At 45.6% G+C, this 21,491-nt stretch overlaps 1 long non-coding RNA gene across 1 annotated transcript; it reads left to right on the forward strand.

Moving 5' to 3' along the window:
• The first annotated feature begins 1,261 nt into the window (after positions 1-1,261).
• Positions 1,262-12,755, forward strand: LOC132407667 (uncharacterized). Its single transcript, XR_009516555.1, has 2 exons — positions 1,262-2,110; positions 10,173-12,755. It is a non-coding gene; the product is annotated as an uncharacterized LOC132407667 (long non-coding RNA).
• The last annotated feature ends 8,736 nt before the right edge of the window (positions 12,756-21,491 follow it).

The raw sequence follows: 21,491 nt of genomic DNA on the forward strand, positions 1-21,491 counted from the left end.
AATATGGGGAACCTTATACAGTTGTTTTAAATTATCAGAGGCATTGATAAGGCGGGTAGAAGAGGTCAAAACCAGGGTGCACAGATATAGGGTGAGAGGGAAAAAGATTTAAAAGGGACCTGGGTAACTTTTTCATGCTGGAGATGATGATTATATGGAAGGAGCTACCAGGGAAAGTGATTGAGGTGGGTACAATAGTATCATTTAAGAAGCTCTTGCATTGGTGTATTTAGGGCCAAGTTTAGTGGGATATGAGCTGAGCATGGCATGTTGGGGGGGCCGCAGTGGACGCATGGATCGGCCAGGCTGTTTCTGTGCTGTATAGTCTATGACTACAGGAAAGGGTTACTTGTATAGGGCCTTTCCAACATTGGCATGCCTCATGGTGTTCAGTAGACAATGAAATGTTGCTTTCTGTTTGGGGACTGGAGACGTGGTAGCCAGGTTATGCCCAACGACTTCCCACCAATGAAAATATTTTTTTTAAACTAGTTGTTTAATCGTCGATCTTAGAAACAAATCCAGTTTGGGATCGAACCCTTGACCTATGGGATATATTACACCAACCTGACACAACGGACTTTAACTTTCTTCGAAAACATGTCACCCTCTCCCGCGCACTCACATGGAAACTATTTCATATTTCGTGATTACCTCTCAAAAATAGAGACCTGTAACCTTTTGACTGCTGGCAACACACAATGTGGGTGTGAGCTCGATTTGTCCGTATCTGCATGTGCATCTGTGTGTAATTGTGCGTCAGTTTGTGTGTATATGTGTGTGTGTTCGTGGTAGCGTGGTCAGCGTGTGTATATGTGTTTGTGTTAGCGTAGTCAGTGTGTGTGTGTGTGTGTTCGTGGTAGCGTGGTCAGTGTGTGAGTATGTGTGTGTGTGTGTGTGTGTTTGTGTGTGTTTGTGTTAGCCTGGTCAGTGTGTGTGTGTTTGTGTGTGTTTGTGTTAGCGTGGTCAGTGTGTGTGTGTGTGTGTGTGTGTGTGTGTGTGTGTGTGTGTGTGTGTGTGTGTGTGTGTGTGTGTGTGTGTGTGTTTGTGTTAGCCTGGTCAGTGTGTGTGTGTGTGTGTTTGTGTTAGCCTGGTCAGTGTGTGTGTATGTGTGTGTGTGTGTGTGTGTGTGTGTGTGTGTGTGTGTGTGTGTGTGTGTGTGTGTGTGTGTGTGTGTGTGTTTGTGTTAGCCTGGTCAGTGTGTGTGTGTGTGTGTGTGTTTGTGTTAGCGTGGTCAGTGTGTGTGTATGTGTGTGTGTGTGTGTGTGTGTGTGTGTGTGTGTGTGTGTGTGTGTGTGTTCGTGGTAGCGTGGTCAGTGTGTGTATATGTGTGTGTGTGTTTGTGTTAGCGTGGTCAGTGTGTGTGTATGTGTGTGTGTGTTCGTGGTAGCGTGGTCAGTGTGTGTGTGTGTGTGTTTGTGTTAGCGTGGTCAGTGTGTGTGTATGTGTGTGTGTGTGTGTTCGTGGTAGCGTGGTCAGTGTGTGTGTATGTGTGTGTGTGTATGTGTGTGTGTGTGTGTGTATGTGTGTGTGTGTATATGTGTGTGTGTTTGTGGTAGCGTGGTCAGTGTGTGTGTGTATGTGTGTGTATTTGTGTTAGCGTGGTCAGTGTGTCTGTGTTTGTGTGTCTGTCTGTAGGGATGTGCGTATGTGTGTGCCCGTCTCTGTGCGTGTGGCAGGGGTGGGGAGAAGGCAATATCGGTGAACAATTCTAGCTCTGCCTGTGCTCTTTGCTGTGAAATCAGTTGAAAGTACGAAATGTTCACAAGTGAGGAGACGACTTCAGAGGGAGGGTTTGTTAAAGAAAATAACCCAGTCCGGTGAACAGAAATTGTTCCAGAGCGGAAAGGGAAAGCGGTTCGTGATATAAATACAGCAGCGTGGGCTCGCTGTGAGCCACAGATTAGCAGCGGCAGGATGAGAGTTTGTTACAAGAACTCTTTATCAATCCCAACAGGTAACGGAATTCCGGCTCGGATTGCCGGGCCGCCCTGATTTATAGACCAACCGGCACCGGATGAAGCACAAAAAAAATCAGGGGCTGCTGGCGGAGGGAGCGAACCTGTGAGGACAGTTCGTGGAACGGCGGGACGGGAGCACATCCAGAGCGGTATGTGTCCACACTTCTCAACTAACTGTCCACGGGCTGTTCCATCTACAGCTCTACACCGTCCACTAACTAACCTTAGTCCGCTTCTTTGCACCTCTTACTCACATTCCGTGGCATCCCTGAAGTGGCCACAATGGTCTCACCTCCTCGATCAAACCCGCCGACAGTAAAATCATAAGACACGGGAGCCGAATCGGGCCAATCAAGCTATCGAATACGCCCCGTCGCGTCTGTTTATTATCCCTCTTGACCGCATTCTTCTGCCTTCTCCCCGTAACCTTTGACTAATCAAGAGCCTATCAACGCTGCTTTAGAAATATCCAATGTCTTGGCCTTCACTGCCGCCTGTGGCAATGAATTCCACAAATTCACTACCCTTTGGCTGAATAAATTCCTCCTCATCTCTGTTCTAAATGGATTCCCTCTCTTCTGAACGGCGGTGCCCTCTAGACCTAGACTCCCCCACTGTAGGAGACATCCTCTCCACGTCTACTCTGTCTTGGCCTTTCAACAACTGATAGATTTCAATGAAGTCCCCCTTCATCCTTCTAAACTCCGGGGAGTACAGGTCCAGAGCCATCAAATGCTCCTCATACATTAACCCTTTCATTTCCAGAATAATTTTCATGAACCTCCTCTGGACCGTCTCCAATGACAGTAGGTCCTTTCTTAGATAAGGGGCCCAAAACTACTCACAGCACTCCCAACTATGATCAGCATTTCATCCTTGCTCATATTCTAGTCCTCTGGAAATGAAGACTGACATTAAGTAAATGTTGCTTGCTGTCCAAGAGCAGATTCTGAGAACCAAACTAAGGAAGCTCACTAACAGTCAAAAACTTTCCTGCCTGCAAGGTACTTGATGTTCTCTCAAGGCTTTTCACCCATCGTGCTGTTTATTAAGTATTAAGTATTTTGGCCCAATAGATGGGCTTTCTCTGAACTGGGGGCAGTTCCGGGATTAGTAATGTTATAGGTATTTTGACTCTATCTTAAACACGTTGAGTAGGATGAATGAAGCAGAAAGGTACGGGCGTTTTTGCGAAACTGGCGCTTACTTGCATAAGTCACTTCATTGTACGATATAGCACAGAAAGTGGCCTTCTGGCCTTACTGGTCTATATTGACCAAGAGTCCCAACAAAGCTACTCCCATTTGCCTACATTTGGCCCATATGCCTCTAAACCTTCCCTGAGCAGGTACTCCTCTAAGTATGTTTTAAATGTTGTTAATGGACCTCTCTCGCCACTTCCTTTGGCAGCTCATTCAATATACTGGCCACCCTTTGAGTGAAAAGGTTGCCCCTCAGATCTCTATTAATTTTTTTCCTTCTTGCCTTAAACCTGTGCCCTCTGATTCTTGATTTGCCAACTCTGAGTAGAAGACAGTGCGTATTCACCACCTATTTTATATACCTCTAGAAGATCACCCGTCAATGTCCTGCCAATGTAAAGAGGACCAAATTGTTCAACCTCTCTCCATTATTTAATCCATCGATCTATGTTGTTGGTTTGTTCTGAAAGGCTGATAGTCCTGCCCAAAATAGGAACTAAATTCACCAGTTAAGAGTGAGCCCAGAGCAAGGAGCTTCATGGGCCTGACCTTGAAGTTGCTCCAGCTCAAAGAGGAACATCTGCTTCACCCTGCTGACCACCTTGAAATGTGTGCATGTGAATAGTCAGGCCAGGGTTTGAATGAGATATTCACACAAGAACGGTCACTGGCAGGAGATTGCAGTCCATGTGGAGGCAGGAGTCTGTATCCTGGGAGCTTTGCTCGAGTCCCAGAGAGCAGGGAGGGAGGCAGTGAAGCTGTTCATTATTCTGGTCTTACAACCTTCCTACCTCCAGAGAACTCGGGATTAGTTTTCGTGTGCACAAGCTGCCTGGCCCTTCTAGTTAAATCACAAGGAAAGCGTGTTATTTGGAACATTGTGTGGCAATTGTGTACAGATTGTGTGCAGGCCGAAAGGATTTAGTTTATCATTCAGCACGGCATCGCGGTCCGACAGCCCGGTTCCTATACTCTTCTATAGACAATAGACAATAGGTGCAGAAGTAGACCATTCGGCCCCTCGAGTCTGCACCGCCATTCTGAGATCATGGCTGATCATTCACTATCAATACCCAGTCCCTGCCTTGTCCCCGTATCCCTTGATTCCCCTATCCATCAGATATCTATCTAGCTCCTTCTTGAAAGCATCCAGAGAATTGGCCTCCACCGTCTTCCGAGGCAGTGCATTCCACACCTCCACAATTCTCTGGGAGAAGAAGCTCTTCCTCAACACTCTCTGGGAGAAGAAGCTCTTCTGTTCCATGTTCTATGATAATTCTTCTATGTTTTAAAGAATGGTTATTTAGTATTTAACTCACCATTTTAATTCCGGGCATAATTTTTCTGCAGTTAATGAAACATGGGACTATAGAGGCAAAAAGCAGCAATTCAATGGACATAATGGGCTGTTGTCAGGAGAGATGTTGAGTGTGAGGGGAGAGAAGTCAACACAGGAGCTTCCATGCATTTGGAAGGCTTGGTGTACTTATGGCAATTTGGCTTATAGATTGTGACAATTCCAAGAAAACATGTAAACTTGTATCTGTGAAGCAATCCATGAAATCACGTGACTTTGGCGCACTGGGAACAGTTCCACGTACAGGACGGGACGAAAGAACACATCTGCCACCTACTGGAGCTGGGAGTACTTGCACCTTTCCCGCAAGTTGCAGTTAACTCATGTTCGGGATTTTCATGCCTCCTATCACAACTCGTTATTTTTTTTTAATGAAGGGGTTTTTTTGTGCATAATGGAATTCGTTCTATTTTAATTACCTGAAACAGACAGCCCTCTACACTTTTTCCACACTTCTTCTGATCTGCAGCTCGGGGCAAGATCCAACTGTGTGACTTGCTCTTCTGCTTTTGAGTGAAGTTTTTCCAAGTGAAGTTAGTTTCACACACTAGGGGATAAGATCAGTCAGGGTGTTGCTCATCGTTACTGTGCTAGTCAACAGAGATGTTGTTGGTCCCTCTCAGCTGTGCATAAATACCCATTGACGCTGCTTTAGTTAAAGCAATACTGCCCAGTTTTATTTACAGTGGTATGTCACACAATTAATAATCTATAGTGCCATATGGGTAGCAAAAAGCCTGGTTAATAACTGCTAAAGCCATTACTCCAAGGTAGCAACAGTTCTACATATTATGAATATGACTATCGTGTAACAACTGCAAAATCTTCATAGAGCGTAGAACAGGATTTGTACTAATAATGTTGTACTAAATAAAATACAAAATTCAGCTCATGACATCTAAATCCTTTTGCTACACAATACCCCTTTCCCTCCATTCTCAGCACACTTGAGTGCCGTTGAGTCACCATTGACTCATGGCGAATTTACTTATAGTCCATCAGGTTTTCATGGAGGTAAATTGCCAGGCCTTTCTTCCGCTGCTGGGGCCCGGCCGGATTCGAACTCAGGACCAACCGCCTCAAAGCCCAGTGCTAATGCCACTACGCCATAGGTTATGTGCCTATCCAAAACACTTCTATTTTATCTGCTTCCACCACCCCTGGCAGCACATTTCAGGCACCCACCAACCTCTGTGTAAAGAAAAATTGTCCCGCACTTCTCCTTTGAACTCACTGCTCCCCCCCCCCCCACCCCTCACTTTAAATGTGTGCCCTCTGGTATTAGACATTCCAACCCTGGGATAACAGATACTCTAAGTCCCTCATGGTCTTATAAATGTGTATTAGGTCTCCCCTCAGCCTCCGCTGAACCAGAGAAGACAACCCAAGTTTGTCCAACCTCTCCTCATTTCTCGTATCGTCTAATCCAGGCACGTCCTCTTCCACATCGTCTCCAAAGCCATCACATCCTTCCTGGAATGGAGAAACCAAAACTGATCCAAACTGACCAAAAATATACTAATGAAATATACTGTATGTCTAATTTTAAAAACTCCAGAATGTTCTTCACATTTTTTATCCTCCTATTAGACATCCCTCTGTGCCTTGTAATAATAAAAAAAAACAGAAAATGCTAGAAACATTCAACAGGTCAGGCAGCATCTGTGAAGAGGGAGGCATCTCATCGGAACCAAGCAAGAGAGAGAAAGCAAGTTGGTTTTCAGTGCAAAGAAGGTGAGGAGGGATGTGTAGAGCAAAGGGGGTATTTCTGAAGGATGCTGCCTTTTCCAAAAGATGATTTTATTAATTGTTCTGAGGATACCAAATGATTTAAAGTGCCAGTTAGAAGCCCATTATGCTTCTGTGTTAGGTGTTCCTAGTATCAGGAGCGTGTCCGGCAGGTGAAGCTGTGGATTCAGACAATCGCAGTGGATAATTTTGTTTCATTTCGTAGGGAGCAGGGTTTGCAGAGGGCAGAAGCACAGAATTCACATTGCTGGAAGTTAAAGAAGCAGAGGCCCAGTAAAATAGTAGCTTCTGTATTCATTTCTAGAAGCCACAGCATAGCTGTGGTGGGTCGTAGTCAGGAGAGTAGTGAGGTCAGGGCTGCTTCATATTACTTCGAGGATGGAAAAGAGCAGTTCCATAAAGCACATCCACAGGAGATGCGGGCAAGAGTTTTGGAGTTTCGATGGAAAGAGCGGAGGAGCCTTTTCTTGTGTGTATTTTCTTAAATATTTAAAGATTCATCACAGGGGCCAAATGTTTGGAGGGATGGAGATGCTGAAAGAGATAGACGGGGAACGCTGAGGATGGGACCTGCATGGTGCTGGTGCAAATTCCAGACATTCACAGCTGGATTCACGTTTGCACACAGATGTGGATAAAATGCCATCTTTTAGCTAACAGCTGGGTAAATACAGGGGTTTCACTTCCTTAAATGTTTTTTCCCATGTCAATATCACAAAGATCTGGGTCCAAAGCACAATCTTATTAGTTATTTTGTGGATTAATTGCTCAGCTGATCTAATGCCACTTGCCTTTCTTGAAACTGTTAATCACTTATGCAAAACATAATTAGCACCTAACAATGTGATTCAAGTGCAACTTGCTAAAAGGTAGGAGGCTTACAGCAAGCAGGAAGGCAGGAATGTGGTTCATTGCCATATTCTGTGGAGGAATCAGTGATCACACATTGCAACTAAGCAGGAAAATCAAAATTAACCCTAAAAAAGTTAACAGACTTTTGGACTAACTGTTGTAGCGTTTGGATTTCTCACGTCCCTATGGACACATATATTAATGTATTGATCTATTTGGCGAAACTGGCAAGATCAATATTGCCTGATCTCAGGTGGATTCTCATTGTTCCATGGGCACATGTTCAGTGATTACAATTACTCACCTAAAATGCTGGCGGAACACAGCAGGCCAGGCAGCATCTAGAGGAGAAGCACTGTCGACGTTTCAGGCCGAGACCTGCCGAAGGGTTGCTGCGTTCCACGAGCATTTTGTGTGTGTTGTTTGAATTTCCAGCATCTGCAGATTTCCTCGTGTTTGACAATTACTCACCTGTTAGTTACCAACAGAGAGACTCCTGTCCCACTTAATCACCATCATTAGTACTACATGCTTTAACTCATCATTTCCATTCCAGACTGAAACAGCAGTGTGGGACTCCTGAGAAATGGTTCCACTCAAAACTGGAGCTTTCTTTTGAATGCAAGCCTTTGCTTCCTTTTTCTCCCGTTTACACGCATGAAATGACCTGCGAGATCCAATTTCCAGCAAACCATCAGAGTGAAAGATGATCACGGGTTATTGGTGATTAATCCAATGTGCTATAACTAAAGATTCTTGGTACTGTCTCTGTGAAGGTGCATTTCCCAGCCTCAAGGCTTTGAACTCGGCAAGGCAAAACACTAGTAATAATAACGCAGGTAAAATGTTCTGCGGCAGCTAATCCTGCTTTAAGTAGATTCCTGACTCTGTTGTGCAATGAACCTCAGTTCCATTTTGTGTTCAGTGCACAGTGTTCAGAGCAGTACAACAGGTCAATTGCTGGTGGTTTTGTTCTTTACACCCTCCATAAGCCTCCTTCCTTCTTCCCTTAATCAGCCCTATTAATATATTCTCCTCATCCTTTCTCCCTGAAGTATTTAACTAATTTTCCTTGACCATTTTTTTCTTTTCCAAATCCTACACTCAAGTCAAGTCAAGTCACTTTATATTGTCATTTTGACCATAACTACTGGTACAGTACACAGTAGAAACCAGACAACATTTTTCCATGGTGCTACATGAAACAGTACAAAAACTAGACTGAACTACTTAAAAACAACACAGGAGAAAAGAAACTACACTAGACTACAGACCTGCCCAGGACTGCATTAAGTGCACAAAACAGTGCAGGCATTACAATAAATAATAAACAAGACAATAGGCATAGTAGCGGGTAGTAAGTTGGTGTCAGTCCAGGCTCTGGATATTGAGGAGTCTGATGGCCTGGGGAAAGAAACTGTTACTCCCACCCCTCACTGAGGTAATACCTTTCACTTGTATCCCCTGGATGAGCTGGTCTTAAGTTTTGAATTCCTTTACAAGCTCCCATACACCTGCTGTCCCCCTACCCCCCATCAATTATTCCCACAGTTTCTTCAGGGATCCTCTCTATCTCCAACCTCCAGACTATATTGATCTCTCTATGATCAGTTTGTGATGTATTGCACAAAGTAATCCTTGTCAATCCAAGATAGAGTCATAGAGAAGTACAGTGCAGGCCTTTTGGCCCATCTAGTCCATGCCGAAAAACATTTAAACTGCCTACTTCCAATGACCTGCCCCCGGGACCATAGCCCTCCATAATCCTACTATCCATGCACCTATCCGAACTTCTCTTAAATGTTGAAATCAAGTTTGCATGGACCTGTTCATTCCAAGCTCTGAGTGAAGATGTTTCTCCTCATGTTCCCTTAAACTTCTCACCTTTGAACCTTAAGCCAAGACCCACCACTTGGTGGGAAAAGCCTGCTTACATTTACCCTCTCTATACCCTTCATAATTTTGTATAACTCCATCAAAATTTCCCTCAATCTTCTATATTCTAAAGAATATAGTCTTAACCTATTCAGTCTTTCCTTATAACTCAGGTCGTTCAGACCTGGCAACATCCTTGTAAGCTTTCTCTGCATTCTTTCAACCTTGCCTACATCTACAGTACTTCAAATTAGACCTCACCAACGTCTTATACAACTTCAACATAACATCTCATCTCCTGTCCTCAATACATTGATTAATGAAGACCAATGTGCCAAAAGCTTTCTTTATGACCCTATCTGTCTGTGACACCACTTTCAGCGAATTACATACCTGTATTCCCAGATCCCTTTGTTCTACCACACTCCTCAGTGCCCTACTGTTCACTATGTAAGACCCACCCTGGTTGGTCCTACCGAAGTGCAAAACTTGGCACTTGTCTGCATTAAATTCCATCTGCTATTTTTCAGTCCATTTTTCCAGCTGATACAGATCCCTCTGCAAGCCATGATAGCCTTCCTCACTGTCCACTGTACCGCCAATCTTGGTTGCATCCACAAATTTGCTGATCCAGTTAAACGCATTAACGTCCAGATCATTGATATAGATGACAAACAACAAAGGACCCAGAACCAGTCTCTGCGGCACACCACTAGTCACAGACTTCCAGAAACAGAGGCCATCATCTGCAACCACTCTGGCTTCTCCCACAAAGCCGAGGTCTAATCCAATTTACTACCTCATCTTGAATGCCAAGTGACTGACCCTTTTTGACCAGCCTTCCACGTGGGACCTTGTCAAATGCCTTACTAAAGTCCATGGAGACAACATCCACGGTTTTGCCTTCATCCACTTTCCTGGTAACTTCCTTGAGAAACTCTCTAAGATTGGTCAGACACGGCCTACCACACACAAAGTCAGGCTAACTATCCTTAATCAGTCCATGTCTGTCCAAATACTTATATATACCTAGATATTTTAAAATGATTTCTTTTTGAACTTGACTCTTCTGAAAATGATGCGTTTAGTGTTTTCTGTTGATTTCAGTAACAAATACCAACATTTTTGAGGAGAAGTTATTAACCTGAGACAATAATTTTGTTTTCTCCCCAACAGATCCTGCCTGAACCACTCGGCACTTCCAGCATTTTCTCTTTTTATTTCTGATTCACATCATCTGCATTTTTTATATTCAACCTCTACTTTTAATGGTTTGTGGATTCCAAGTTCCTACTTCACTGCTCTGTTCAGATACCACAAAACATGATTCACAGGAAACACCTTTATTAACTCTTCCAGCCAAAATGCACAGGTGTCTTGTGAATTGCATGCCAGTTTTGCAGATTCATTGATGTTGTTTTGAATGTTGCAGCAATCTTCAGTATTTTCCTCAAACACTCGGTGTCATTTGTAGGAGGTGGTATCAATGCCCCAAACCCAAACTTTTTAAATACTTGGTCAAACACCATTTTGCCACTGCCAGTATCAGATTAGTCCTTCATCCAGATTTTCTGTCTTGGGAATTCATATACATTGATTTTTAGCTGCTGTGGGATAAAACAACACATGAGAGGCCATGAGAATGCTATTGCTTCCACCGAATGGATTGGAATACGACATCTGCTCCGGTGATAACAAGCGCTGATTAGATCACATTGAAGTCCTGGGAGCAGATCTGGCCACCACTTCCTAGAATGTATGGTGCTTGGAAAGAATGCAAGAGTACATTTATGAGAATAAGATCTGTGCTCCTGAGTTAAGCTACATTACCAGGAGAGGTTGAGCAAGCATGTTGAGGGGCCATAGGAGTCTCCTGCTGGAGTGACCCCAGGAGCCAGCAATGTGGAATGCTCACCTGGAGACCGGTGACCGAAAAATCTGTATTCAGATTATAAAGCGGATATTGAATAAAGGCCAGAATTAGGAATGACCCCATTGTTGTTAGATCATCGCAAGAAAAAGTCCCTTCTCTGGAGTTCCTTGGGAAAGGAAATTGATTGTCTGAACAGAGCTCGTCCCATACCTGACTGACCAACTGCAACTTGGAATATCTCAGGTCAGAGGTTTGAAGGGAACAGCAGGAACACTTGGGATATCCCGAAAAATCAACGTCCCATGAACAAACAATTAAAACCAGAAACTCCCTTTCTCTTCATAGCGTCTAATGCAGGTCTCATTACCTCTTCATTGTTGTTATGGAGGTCCTGCCCTCCCTAATTCAAAGCTAACCACTATCAAAATATGAGGGTAGAAGTCCAAGACAAGAAGAAGGAGCGTCAAAGTGGATGGAAGGGGAGAAAACTCGGCACAGAGTGGCCTTTGCTTGGAACACACTGCCAGAGGAGGTGGTGGAATCATATACAACCAAATTTAGATAGACACTCAAGGAGGCAAGGTTCCAAGGTGGGAAATGAGATTAGTGTAGATGGGAAAAAAAGTTTGACATGGATGTGATGGGCCTGTTCCTCTGCTGAGCAAACTCCATGTGACCACAGGTATCAAAGTTCAAGGAGGAAAACCATGCTGCTCGAGGCAATTAGACTTCCTGAGCCCTCTTAAGGATCCTCAGAATCCATGGCAGCCAACACTGGCTGGGTCCAGAGAAATCAGCAGACATCTTCAGTATGAGAGAAGGATGAAGTGAAGAGGCTTTGCACAGCCACACCTGGCATTGGTCCAGTGGATTTCTACTGGTCCACAAGGAGTGGACTTACTGGTACCTGGGTCACTTTACTGACAAATGTGCTTCTGTGCTCAGATGCAGTGAATGAAGAAACCAAAGTAAATATTCTTCAGCAGATTTCTGAAAACTCATCGAGAATATTTTAAAATCCCAGACCAGTTTTGCCTGAGAGGAAGGATAACATGTCAGTGACGGTCCATTATTACTTTTGGTACGCGCTGTGACACTTCAAACTCGTACCGTGAGTAATAATGCACAGTGGCTGATGCTTCCACCGTAAAACCTTCATCTCTAGGAAAATCTAGACAGACCATTGTGACTGTGACCGACAAAGAGTTCCTGCAGACTTTAACTGGTCAACAAACCCTGAACTCTTTGCTGATTTGAGCTAACTTACCTAACGATACAAAAGGAAGGCCAAAGACAATTTTGATTTCAAGTTCACACCCTCTTTGATAAAGGAAATCATCTTCATGAAATACAACACAATAATGTGACAGAAGTTGACAATTGAATAAATACATTTCCTCTTTGTTCTTAACCATTTATATAATGAATGTTGCACATTATCAAGCTGTGTTTTCTACTTAGAGAATGATACAAATTACATTTGGACTAATTTATTACAAAGTAATCAGTGTTAATTCCTCACTTTAATATATTTTGTGATTTATTTGTAGAGATTGACTAAAATTTCGCAATTGTTATTATGTTCATTTAATCTGCAAAACATTCTTCACTTTTTACCTCTCCTCAGAGTGCCATCTGAGAACCTACTGAAGAGAAATGTTTTAAATAAGTAATGTGGGAAAATCTGAAACAAAAATGGATTGGTATCAAGGCTTGAAGCTGGTGAGGTCGAAAGAAGATTCTGTAAACACCAAATTCACATATACAGTGGATTCATAGGAGTCTGCACATTGTGCTTCCTTCTGCTAAGCTTTTCTCCATAGAAATCTCTTTAAAGATTGTTTTTGCTTTGTTCATATCTCTGATATTACAGATAACTTTGGAAATCACTGCCTAATCATAAATCCCTGCATCTGTTCCTCCTCAAAATCTCCTGTTCTCACATCCACAGAGATTTACTTCAAAGCTGGTTTAACTGCATGACAAAAGGACTGCAACCACTCCATCTTCACATCACTAACTACGTACTGATTCACACAGAGTGAATTTGTAACTAACTATTGCCGGTTACATTGACAATGAGGAGAAATCCTTGTAACAGCAAGATCTAAATTTCATAGATTTTTTACAAATACAGAAAGAGTTTGCAACATTAGGTGTGGAGCTCACACAGATTCAAGGGCAGTATGGTGAAAGCTGAAAGGCTGAGCAAGGATAGAAACTGGGGTCGGTGGAGGAAACAGATGTGTGTGGGTGGAGGGTCAGGCAGAGGGGACAGATGTGTGTGGGTCTAGGGTCAGGCCGAGGGGACAGATGTGTGTGGGTCTGGGGTCAGCAGAGGGGACAGATGTGTGTGGGTCTAGGGTCAGCAGAGGGGACAGATGTGTGTGGGTGTAGGGTCAGGCCGAGGGGACAGATGTGTGTGGGTCTGGAGTCAGCAGAGGGGACAGGTGTGTGTGGGTCTGGGGTCAGGCCGAGGGGACAGATGTGTGTGGGTGTAGGGTCAGCAGAGGGGACAGATGTGTGTGGGTGTAGGGTCAGCAGAGGGGACAGATGTGTGTGGGTCTGGGGTCAGGCAGAGGGGACAGATGTGTGTGGGTCTAGGGTCAGGCAGAGGGGACAGATGTGTGTGGGTCTAGGGTCAGGCAGAGGGGACAGATGTGTGTGGGTGTAGGGTCAGGCCAAGGGGACAGATGTGTGTGGGTCTAGGGTCAGGCAGAGGGGACAGGTGTGTGTGGGTCTGGGGTCAGGCCGAGGGGACAGATGTTTGTGGGTCTAGGGTCAGGCAGAGGGGACAGGTGTGTGTGGGTCTGGGGTCAGGCCGAGGGGACAGATGTGTGTGGGTGTAGGGTCAGCCCGAGGGGACAGATGTGTGTGGGTCTAGGGTCAGGCCGAGGGGACAGATGTGTGTGGGTGGAGGGTCAGGCAGAGGGGACAGATGTGTGTGGGTGGAGGGTCAGGCAGAGGGGACAGATGTGTGTGGGTGTAGGGTCAGGTCGAGGGGACAGATGTGTGTTGGTGGAGGTCAGTAGAGGGTACAGATGTGTGTGGGTGGAGGGTCAGGCAGAGGGGACAGATGTGTGTGGGTCTAGGGTCAGGCAGAGGGGACAGATGTGTGTGGGTCTAGGGTCAGGCAGAGGGGACAGATGTGTGTGGGTCTAGGGTCAGGCAGAGGGGACAGATGTGTGTGGGTCTAGGGTCAGGCAGAGGGGACAGATGTGTGTGGGTCTAGGGTCAGGCAGAGGGGACAGATGTGTGTGGGTGTAGGGTCAGCCCGAGGGGACAGATGTGTGTGGGTCTGGGGTCAGGCCGAGGGGACAGATGTGTGTGGGTGTAGGGTCAGCCCGAGGGGACAGATGTGTGTGGGTCTAGGGTCAGGCCGAGGGGACAGATGTGTGTGGGTGGAGGGTCAGGCAGAGGGGACAGATGTGTGTGGGTCTAGGGTCAGGCAGAGGGGACAGATGTGTGTGGGTCTAGGGTCAGGCAGAGGGGACAGATGTGTGTGGGTCTAGGGTCAGGCAGAGGGGACAGATGTGTGTGGGTGGAGGGTCAGGCAGAGGGGACAGATGTGTGTGGGTCTAGGGTCAGGCAGAGGGGACAGATGTGTGTGGGTCTAGGGTCAGGCAGAGGGGACAGATGTGTGTGGGTCTAGGGTCAGGCAGAGGGGACAGATGTGTGTGGGTGGAGGGTCAGGCAGAGGGGACAGATGTGTGTGGGTCTAGGGTCAGGCAGAGGGGACAGATGTGTGTGGGTCTAGGGTCAGGCAGAGGGGACAGATGTGTGTGGGTGTAGGGTCAGGCCAAGGGGACAGATGTGTGTGGGTCTAGGGTCAGGCAGAGGGGACAGGTGTGTGTGGGTCTGGGGTCAGGCCGAGGGGACAGATGTTTGTGGGTCTAGGGTCAGGCAGAGGGGACAGGTGTGTGTGGGTCTGGGGTCAGGCCGAGGGGACAGATGTGTGTGGGTGTAGGGTCAGCCCGAGGGGACAGATGTGTGTGGGTCTAGGGTCAGGCCGAGGGGACAGATGTGTGTGGGTGGAGGGTCAGGCAGAGGGGACAGATGTGTGTGGGTGGAGGGTCAGGCAGAGGGGACAGATGTGTGTGGGTGTAGGGTCAGGTCGAGGGGACAGATGTGTGTTGGTGGAGGTCAGTAGAGGGTACAGATGTGTGTGGGTGGAGGGTCAGGCAGAGGGGACAGATGTGTGTGGGTCTAGGGTCAGGCAGAGGGGACAGATGTGTGTGGGTCTAGGGTCAGGCAGAGGGGACAGATGTGTGTGGGTCTAGGGTCAGGCAGAGGGGACAGATGTGTGTGGGTCTAGGGTCAGGCAGAGGGGACAGATGTGTGTGGGTGGAGGGTCAGGCAGAGGGGACAGATGTGTGTGGGTCTAGGGTCAGGCAGAGGGGACAGATGTGTGTGGGTGGAGGGTCAGGCAGAGGGGACAGATGTGTGTTGGTGGAGGTCAGTAGAGGGGCTGATGGATAATTATGGGAATTGTTAAGTTATGTGCGTACACTGATTTTTGTGGTGTAAGAAGGGACCTGTTGAAATTAGGTTGGGAGCAGATGCTTGTGGGTAAATGACTGAGCAAGTGGGATTTTTTACAGGAATGTTAGTGAGATTTCAGGGCCAGCATATTCCAGTAATCATGAAAAGGGAGAGATGGTTGGCTAAGAGTTGAGGAACTAAAATGAATCCTTATCACTAAGAAGGACTTGGAGGACAGTGAGTTCATGGGTGAGTGTGTTAATTTCCTGGAACATACCAGAATGAAGATGTCCTGGAAATCTGCAGGCCCGATGAAACCTTTACTATATTGCTCTGGGAATCCGAGGAAAATATTACAGGTTTGGAGAGCAAGGTATTTGTGCCTTCAGTCACCACAGATGAGGTGCTAGAAGGCTGGCCAGAGTTGGTCATGGGAGGTTAGGGGAGACAGCAGGAATAAGCCCATGGGAAATTACTGGAGAAAATCCTCTGGAATAAGACTTTGAGGCATAGAGTTCCAGCACAGAAACAGACCCATCTCATCCATGTCAGTGTTTGGCCATATCCCTCTACCTAACCCCTTCTGTCCATGTACCTGTCCAACTATCTTTTAAACATACAATTGTCCCCATCACTGCCACTTCCTCAGCTTCACTGAACATGGCCTGAATTCCCATGAAGAGCTGATGTGCCCTGTACGTCTGATCAGCAGCCAACCTCTGAGGACCCGGGGGATACGTTGAGATAATTTCCCCACTCCTACCTTGGTTCACGTAACCACCACCAACCTTGCCCCTCAAATTTAATTTATGCCTTTTCCCTCTCACCTTAAACCTACATCTTCTAGCTTCAGACTCTCCTGGAAGAAGACTGGGGAGTGGACTCTGATAATCCATCTTATCCACACCTTTACGGTCTTATAAACCGTAAGGTCACTCCTCAGCCTCTGCAGCAAAAAAACAGCCCCAGCCTGTTCAACATCTCCTTATTACTCCAGACCTAGTAAACAACCATGTGAATATTTTCTGCATCCTTCCCAACCATGGCTAATGTCTGCTGCCCTTCTTAAATAAAGGAACAGAGTCAGCTTCATATATTTGAAATGGCAGGGGCTGATCAGGGATAAACAGCATTGAAATTCTGCCTCAGTATAAAGGAACTGGCCCTTCGGCCCACTATGTCTGTGCTAACCATGATGTCAATCTAAACGATTCCCAGTTGTCTGTATGTGGTTGCTATCACAATCATAGAGTAGAAGTAAGCCCTTCACCATAACTCATGCAAACTGACTATGGTGCCTTCCTGATCGAGTCCTATTTGCCTGCGTTTGATCCATATCACTTGAAAACTTTTCTGTCAACTGCATGTAATTGTCTATTTGCCTTTTAAACATTGCACTGTAACTACCTCTACCACTTCCTCTTGCAATCATTCCACATTCCCACAACCCTCTGTGTGAAAACCTTGTGCCTCAGGCCCCCTTGGAATCGCTCGCCTCTCCTGAATTCAGCCATTCGGCCCATTGTGTCTACTAGACCATTTGACCATGGCTGATGTTGTTGCTCCCTCTCGGCCTCATTCTCCTGCACTCTCCCCGTAGCCTTTGACTCCCTTGCTAATCAAGAACCTATCAACATCTACTTTAAATGTATCCAATGATTTGGTCTCCACAGCTGTCTGTGGCAGCAAATTCCACAGATTAACCACCCTCTGGCTAAAGAAATTCCTCCTCATCTCAGTTCTAAAGGGATGTCCTTCCTGCTAGTCCCAGATTCTCCCTCTAACACCACATTAATCAGAGATAGGACAAAATTGGGCTGTGTTTGCTGGAGCATCAGGGCTGAGAGAAGTTTCTGTAGAAATCTATAAAACTATGATAAGGAAGGCAGTCGGATTTCTTTCCCCAGGTTAGGAATGTCAAATACAGGTGACCCCGCTTTACAGATGTTCACTTTACGCCACTTCACTTTTACAGAAGACCTGTTTTTAGTAACCTGTTTTCGCATTACAAAGAGGGTTTCCGCTCTGAAGAAATGTTTTCCCATGTAAATTAATGGTTCTTCGCTCTACGCCATTTCAGCTTAAGAAAGGTTTCATAGGAGCGCTCTACCTTTGTAAAGGGAGGGACGCCTGTGCCAGAGGGCATGCTTTTAAGTCGAAAGTGTGAAAGTTTAAGGAAGGTGTACAGTGCAAGTGTTTTACACGGAGGGTGGTGGGCGCTAGAGGCAGTGTGGAAGCAGATATGACAAGGGTGTTTCAGAGATTTTTAGACTGGCATACAGTATGCAGGACGGGCAGGGTTATGCATCATGTGCAGGCAGAAGGTATTTCCTTTAATTGGCCATTATGGTCAGCACAGGATTGCGGGCACAAGGACTCTATTATTCTACATTTGATATGTATACATGAGTACTTAGGATGTGTATCTATCTGGTTTTACCTCTGACCTTAGTCTCTTGACACATGTGATGACCGAAGTGAGCCACACAGTCCCTCAAACCTGCTCCACTGTGCGACTTGATCTCCTCATTCAGTTTGCATTTTTCCATCGCTTCCTTAACCTCACTGGCAGAAAAACAAAATAAGACAGCCACTGGAAATATGAAATAATAACAGACTGTTTAGCAGTCCAGATATGGAGGGAAACCGGGAAACATTTCAACTCAGTGACCTTTCACTAGACCTGCCAGAGTTAAGGTGAAAGGTCATTGTTCTGAAATAATAGCTCCAATTCTCTCTTCGTAGCCATTGCCTAGTTAGCTTATCCCATGTCTGGTGATTGCCTCGGTGTACCAAAATCTGCCCATCTCAGCCTTGGATGCACGCAATGTACCACTTGGGAGTCCGAATGCAGGGTTCTCTAAAGGTTAACTTGCAGGCTGAGTCAGTGGTGAGGAAGACAAATGCAAAGTTAGAATTCATTTCAGAGGACTAGGATATAAAAGCAAGGATGCAACGTTGAGGCTTTATAAAGCACTGGTCAGAACGCATTTGGAGTATCGCGAGCATCTTGACCCTCATATCCAAAATAAGATGTGCTGGCGTTGGAGAGGGTCCAAAGGATGTTCACGAGAACGATCCTGGGAATGAAACGTTAATATGTGAGGCATGTTTCCAGTACTGGAAGAGTCTTGGATTTCGCTTCTGAACAGAGATGAGGAAGAATTTCTTCAGTCAGAGGCTGGTAAATCTGTGGAATTCATTGCCACAAGCAGTTGTGGAAGCCAAGTTATATGATATATTTAAATTGGAGGTTGATAGGTTCTTGATTAGTCAGGGCATCAAAGCTTAGAGGGAGAAGGCAAAAGGATGGGGTTGAGAGGGATAATAAATCAGCCATGCTCAAATGCAGCACATAAAGGATCAAGTGGCAGGCAATGCAGTTAGTCCAGAAGACTAGCCACTGCTCATTGTGGCCATTGGACCAAATACCTGGCTGTAAGATGATGCGATTCTTTGTGCTTGGGAAAGGAAGTTAAGCCGGTGGCAGAAGTGGCAATGGGGAACACTTTGGGATTCTAGAATTCTGTAAATTTCAAGGTCATCCCAGAAAGGAAAAGTTGGCCCTCCGGTTAAGTTTCTGAAGGAGGTTTGCAGCAGTGCAAAGAGGATTTGATGAAGGTCAGTCGGAGCAGACGCTTGTGGGGAAACAGCATCTGACAAGTAGAAATCTTTCTGAAGAGTTCAGAGACAGCATGTTCCAGTAAAGGTAAAAGGAAAAGATGTCAAGTTTAGATCATCTTGGATGAAAAGGATTTTGGAAGGCTTGATAAAACATTTGACAGATAGGGACAACTACAATCAAGCAAGTTCCTTAATGAATTCAGAGTGTGTAGGAGAGTACTGAGGAAGGAAATTATGAAGGTATTGGGCAGGAACTAGGGGGAGTTAATTGGAAACAGTGTCCGTATCTGACATGTGGAAAGTGTTCAAAGACCAACTGCACAGGGTATGGAATAATAGGAAGGAAGGTCAGGGACACCAAGGTAAGGGTACCCTGGATGTTGAGAGAGCTGGTGAATTTAGTCAAGAAGAAAAGAGAAGAGCCTGTAAGTCTTATGAAGCTAAAATCAAACGGCCATTGAGGATGATGAAAGAGGCCCAAATACTTCCTTTGCCCACAAACAGCATCTGGCAATCAGCCTTTCTATGGTCCCATTTAATATCATCAAAATTTAATCTGCCCCAGTTTAGAGCTTTAATTTGTAACCAGAACTGTAACTGGAGTTGGAATTGGTTTATTATTGTCGCATGTACCGAGATATACTGAAACATTTGTCTTGCATACTATTCATAAAGATCAAATCATTAAAGAGTGTATTGAGTTAGCACCAGGTAAAACAATAGCAGAATGCAGAATAATGTGCAACAGCTACAGAGAAAGTGCAGAACAGGTAGAAAATCATGTGCAAGATTTCAATAAGGAGGATTTTGAGGTGAAGAGTCTGTACTGGGGAACCATTCAATGTCTTATAACAATGAGGTAGAAGCTATCCTTGATCCTGGTGGTACGAGCTTTCAGACTTTTATATCTTGGTGTCTGATGAAAGAAAGGAGAAGCAAGAATGTTTGGAGTGGCTGGGGTTTTTGATTATGTTGGCTGCTTTACCGGAGCAGTGAGAAGCATAGAGGGGGAGGCTGGTTTCTGTGAAATACTGAGCTCGAAGGGTGGTGAGAGTGTGGAACGAGTTACCAGCGCAATTTCAATTTCAACACTTAAGAGAAATTTGGATAGGTACATGAAAGTGAGGTATATGGAGTGCTATGTTCTGGGTGTGGGTCGATGGGACTAGGCAGACTAAATGATTTTGCAGACTAGATGGGCCAAATGGCCTGTTTTCTTTAACTCTATGTCGACATCTCTCTGCAGTTTCTTGTGGATATGTACGGAGCAGTTGCCATACCTGGATAGGATGCTTTATATGGTGCGTCGATAAATATTGGTATCAATATTCTTCATTTTATTTAGAGATACAACACTGTAACAGACACCTCTGGCCCAACAAGCCTGTACTATCCAATTACACCTGTGTGATGGATTAACCTTCTGACCCCCATGTGTATTTGAAATGTGGGAGGAAATCGCAGCACCCGGAGGAAACCCACAGGGAGAACGTACAAACTCCTTACTGGCAGCAGCCGGAATTGAACCATGATCGCAGCTGCTGTAATAGCATTACGCAAACCGCTACACTACCGGTCAAAGAAACCGTGCCAAATTTCTTTAGCCCTCTGAGAAGCTTTCTTGGTCACGATGTCTACAGGTATATCACCTTGGAAATGAGTTGGTGGGGGGGGGGAGCTATCTACCAGGGTAAGTCACAGAGATCAGGTCTCTGGCAGGGTTTCTGTCTCTGTGGCTTAGAGATGGGGGGGGGGAAGAAGAGGAGTGCAGTGCTGGAGTGGTATTTAATAATTAGAGGAGCAGACAGGAGATTGTGTGGATGTGAAAGAGACATTAGCATGGTATGGTGCCTCCAGGTGCCAGGGTCTGAGATGTCTCAAATCAGATCAACAGCATTCTAAAAGGGCATTCTTTAAGCAGCCAGAATTCATGGTACCTATTGGTAATAATGTCATAGGTATGAAAAGGTTGTCCTGAAGAGAGAATATAGAGAGCTACGTAGAAAGCAGAAAAGCGGGACCTCAAGGGTAGTAATCTCCAGATTGCACCAGTGGATGATTTGGCAGATAAATGTGTGGCTGAGGAACTGGTGCAGGGAGCAAGGTTCCAGATTTGTGGATCATTGGGATCTCTTCTGGAGAAGGTAACATCTGCACAAAAAGGACTGAACTTCGGGGAGGGGTGGGGGGGGGGGGTTCAATATCCTTTCAGGTAGATTTGCTAGAGCTGTCGGGGCGGGTTTAAACTGGCTTGGCAGGAGGTGGGAACCAGAGTGATTGGTCAGAAGATGAAGCATCAGGAATGAGGCTGATGAACTTATAGCACGGGTCACCACACAAAAGTTCAACCTTTTCAGAGACTTGGCTGTCACAAAGACAAGAATGACTGCTGGATGTTCTGGGGTTTGGAAATTTCAAGAGGGTCAGGGACAGGTTGGGAGGGTAGGACCAGTCAGGGATGGAAGGATAAATGTGCCTGGAGTTGGAGGAGGTAGGGAGATCCTTAATGAATGCCT

The sequence above is a fragment of the Hypanus sabinus genome, chromosome 18 (assembly GCF_030144855.1).
Source record: "Hypanus sabinus isolate sHypSab1 chromosome 18, sHypSab1.hap1, whole genome shotgun sequence".
Classification (NCBI taxonomy): domain Eukaryota; kingdom Metazoa; phylum Chordata; class Chondrichthyes; order Myliobatiformes; family Dasyatidae; genus Hypanus; species Hypanus sabinus.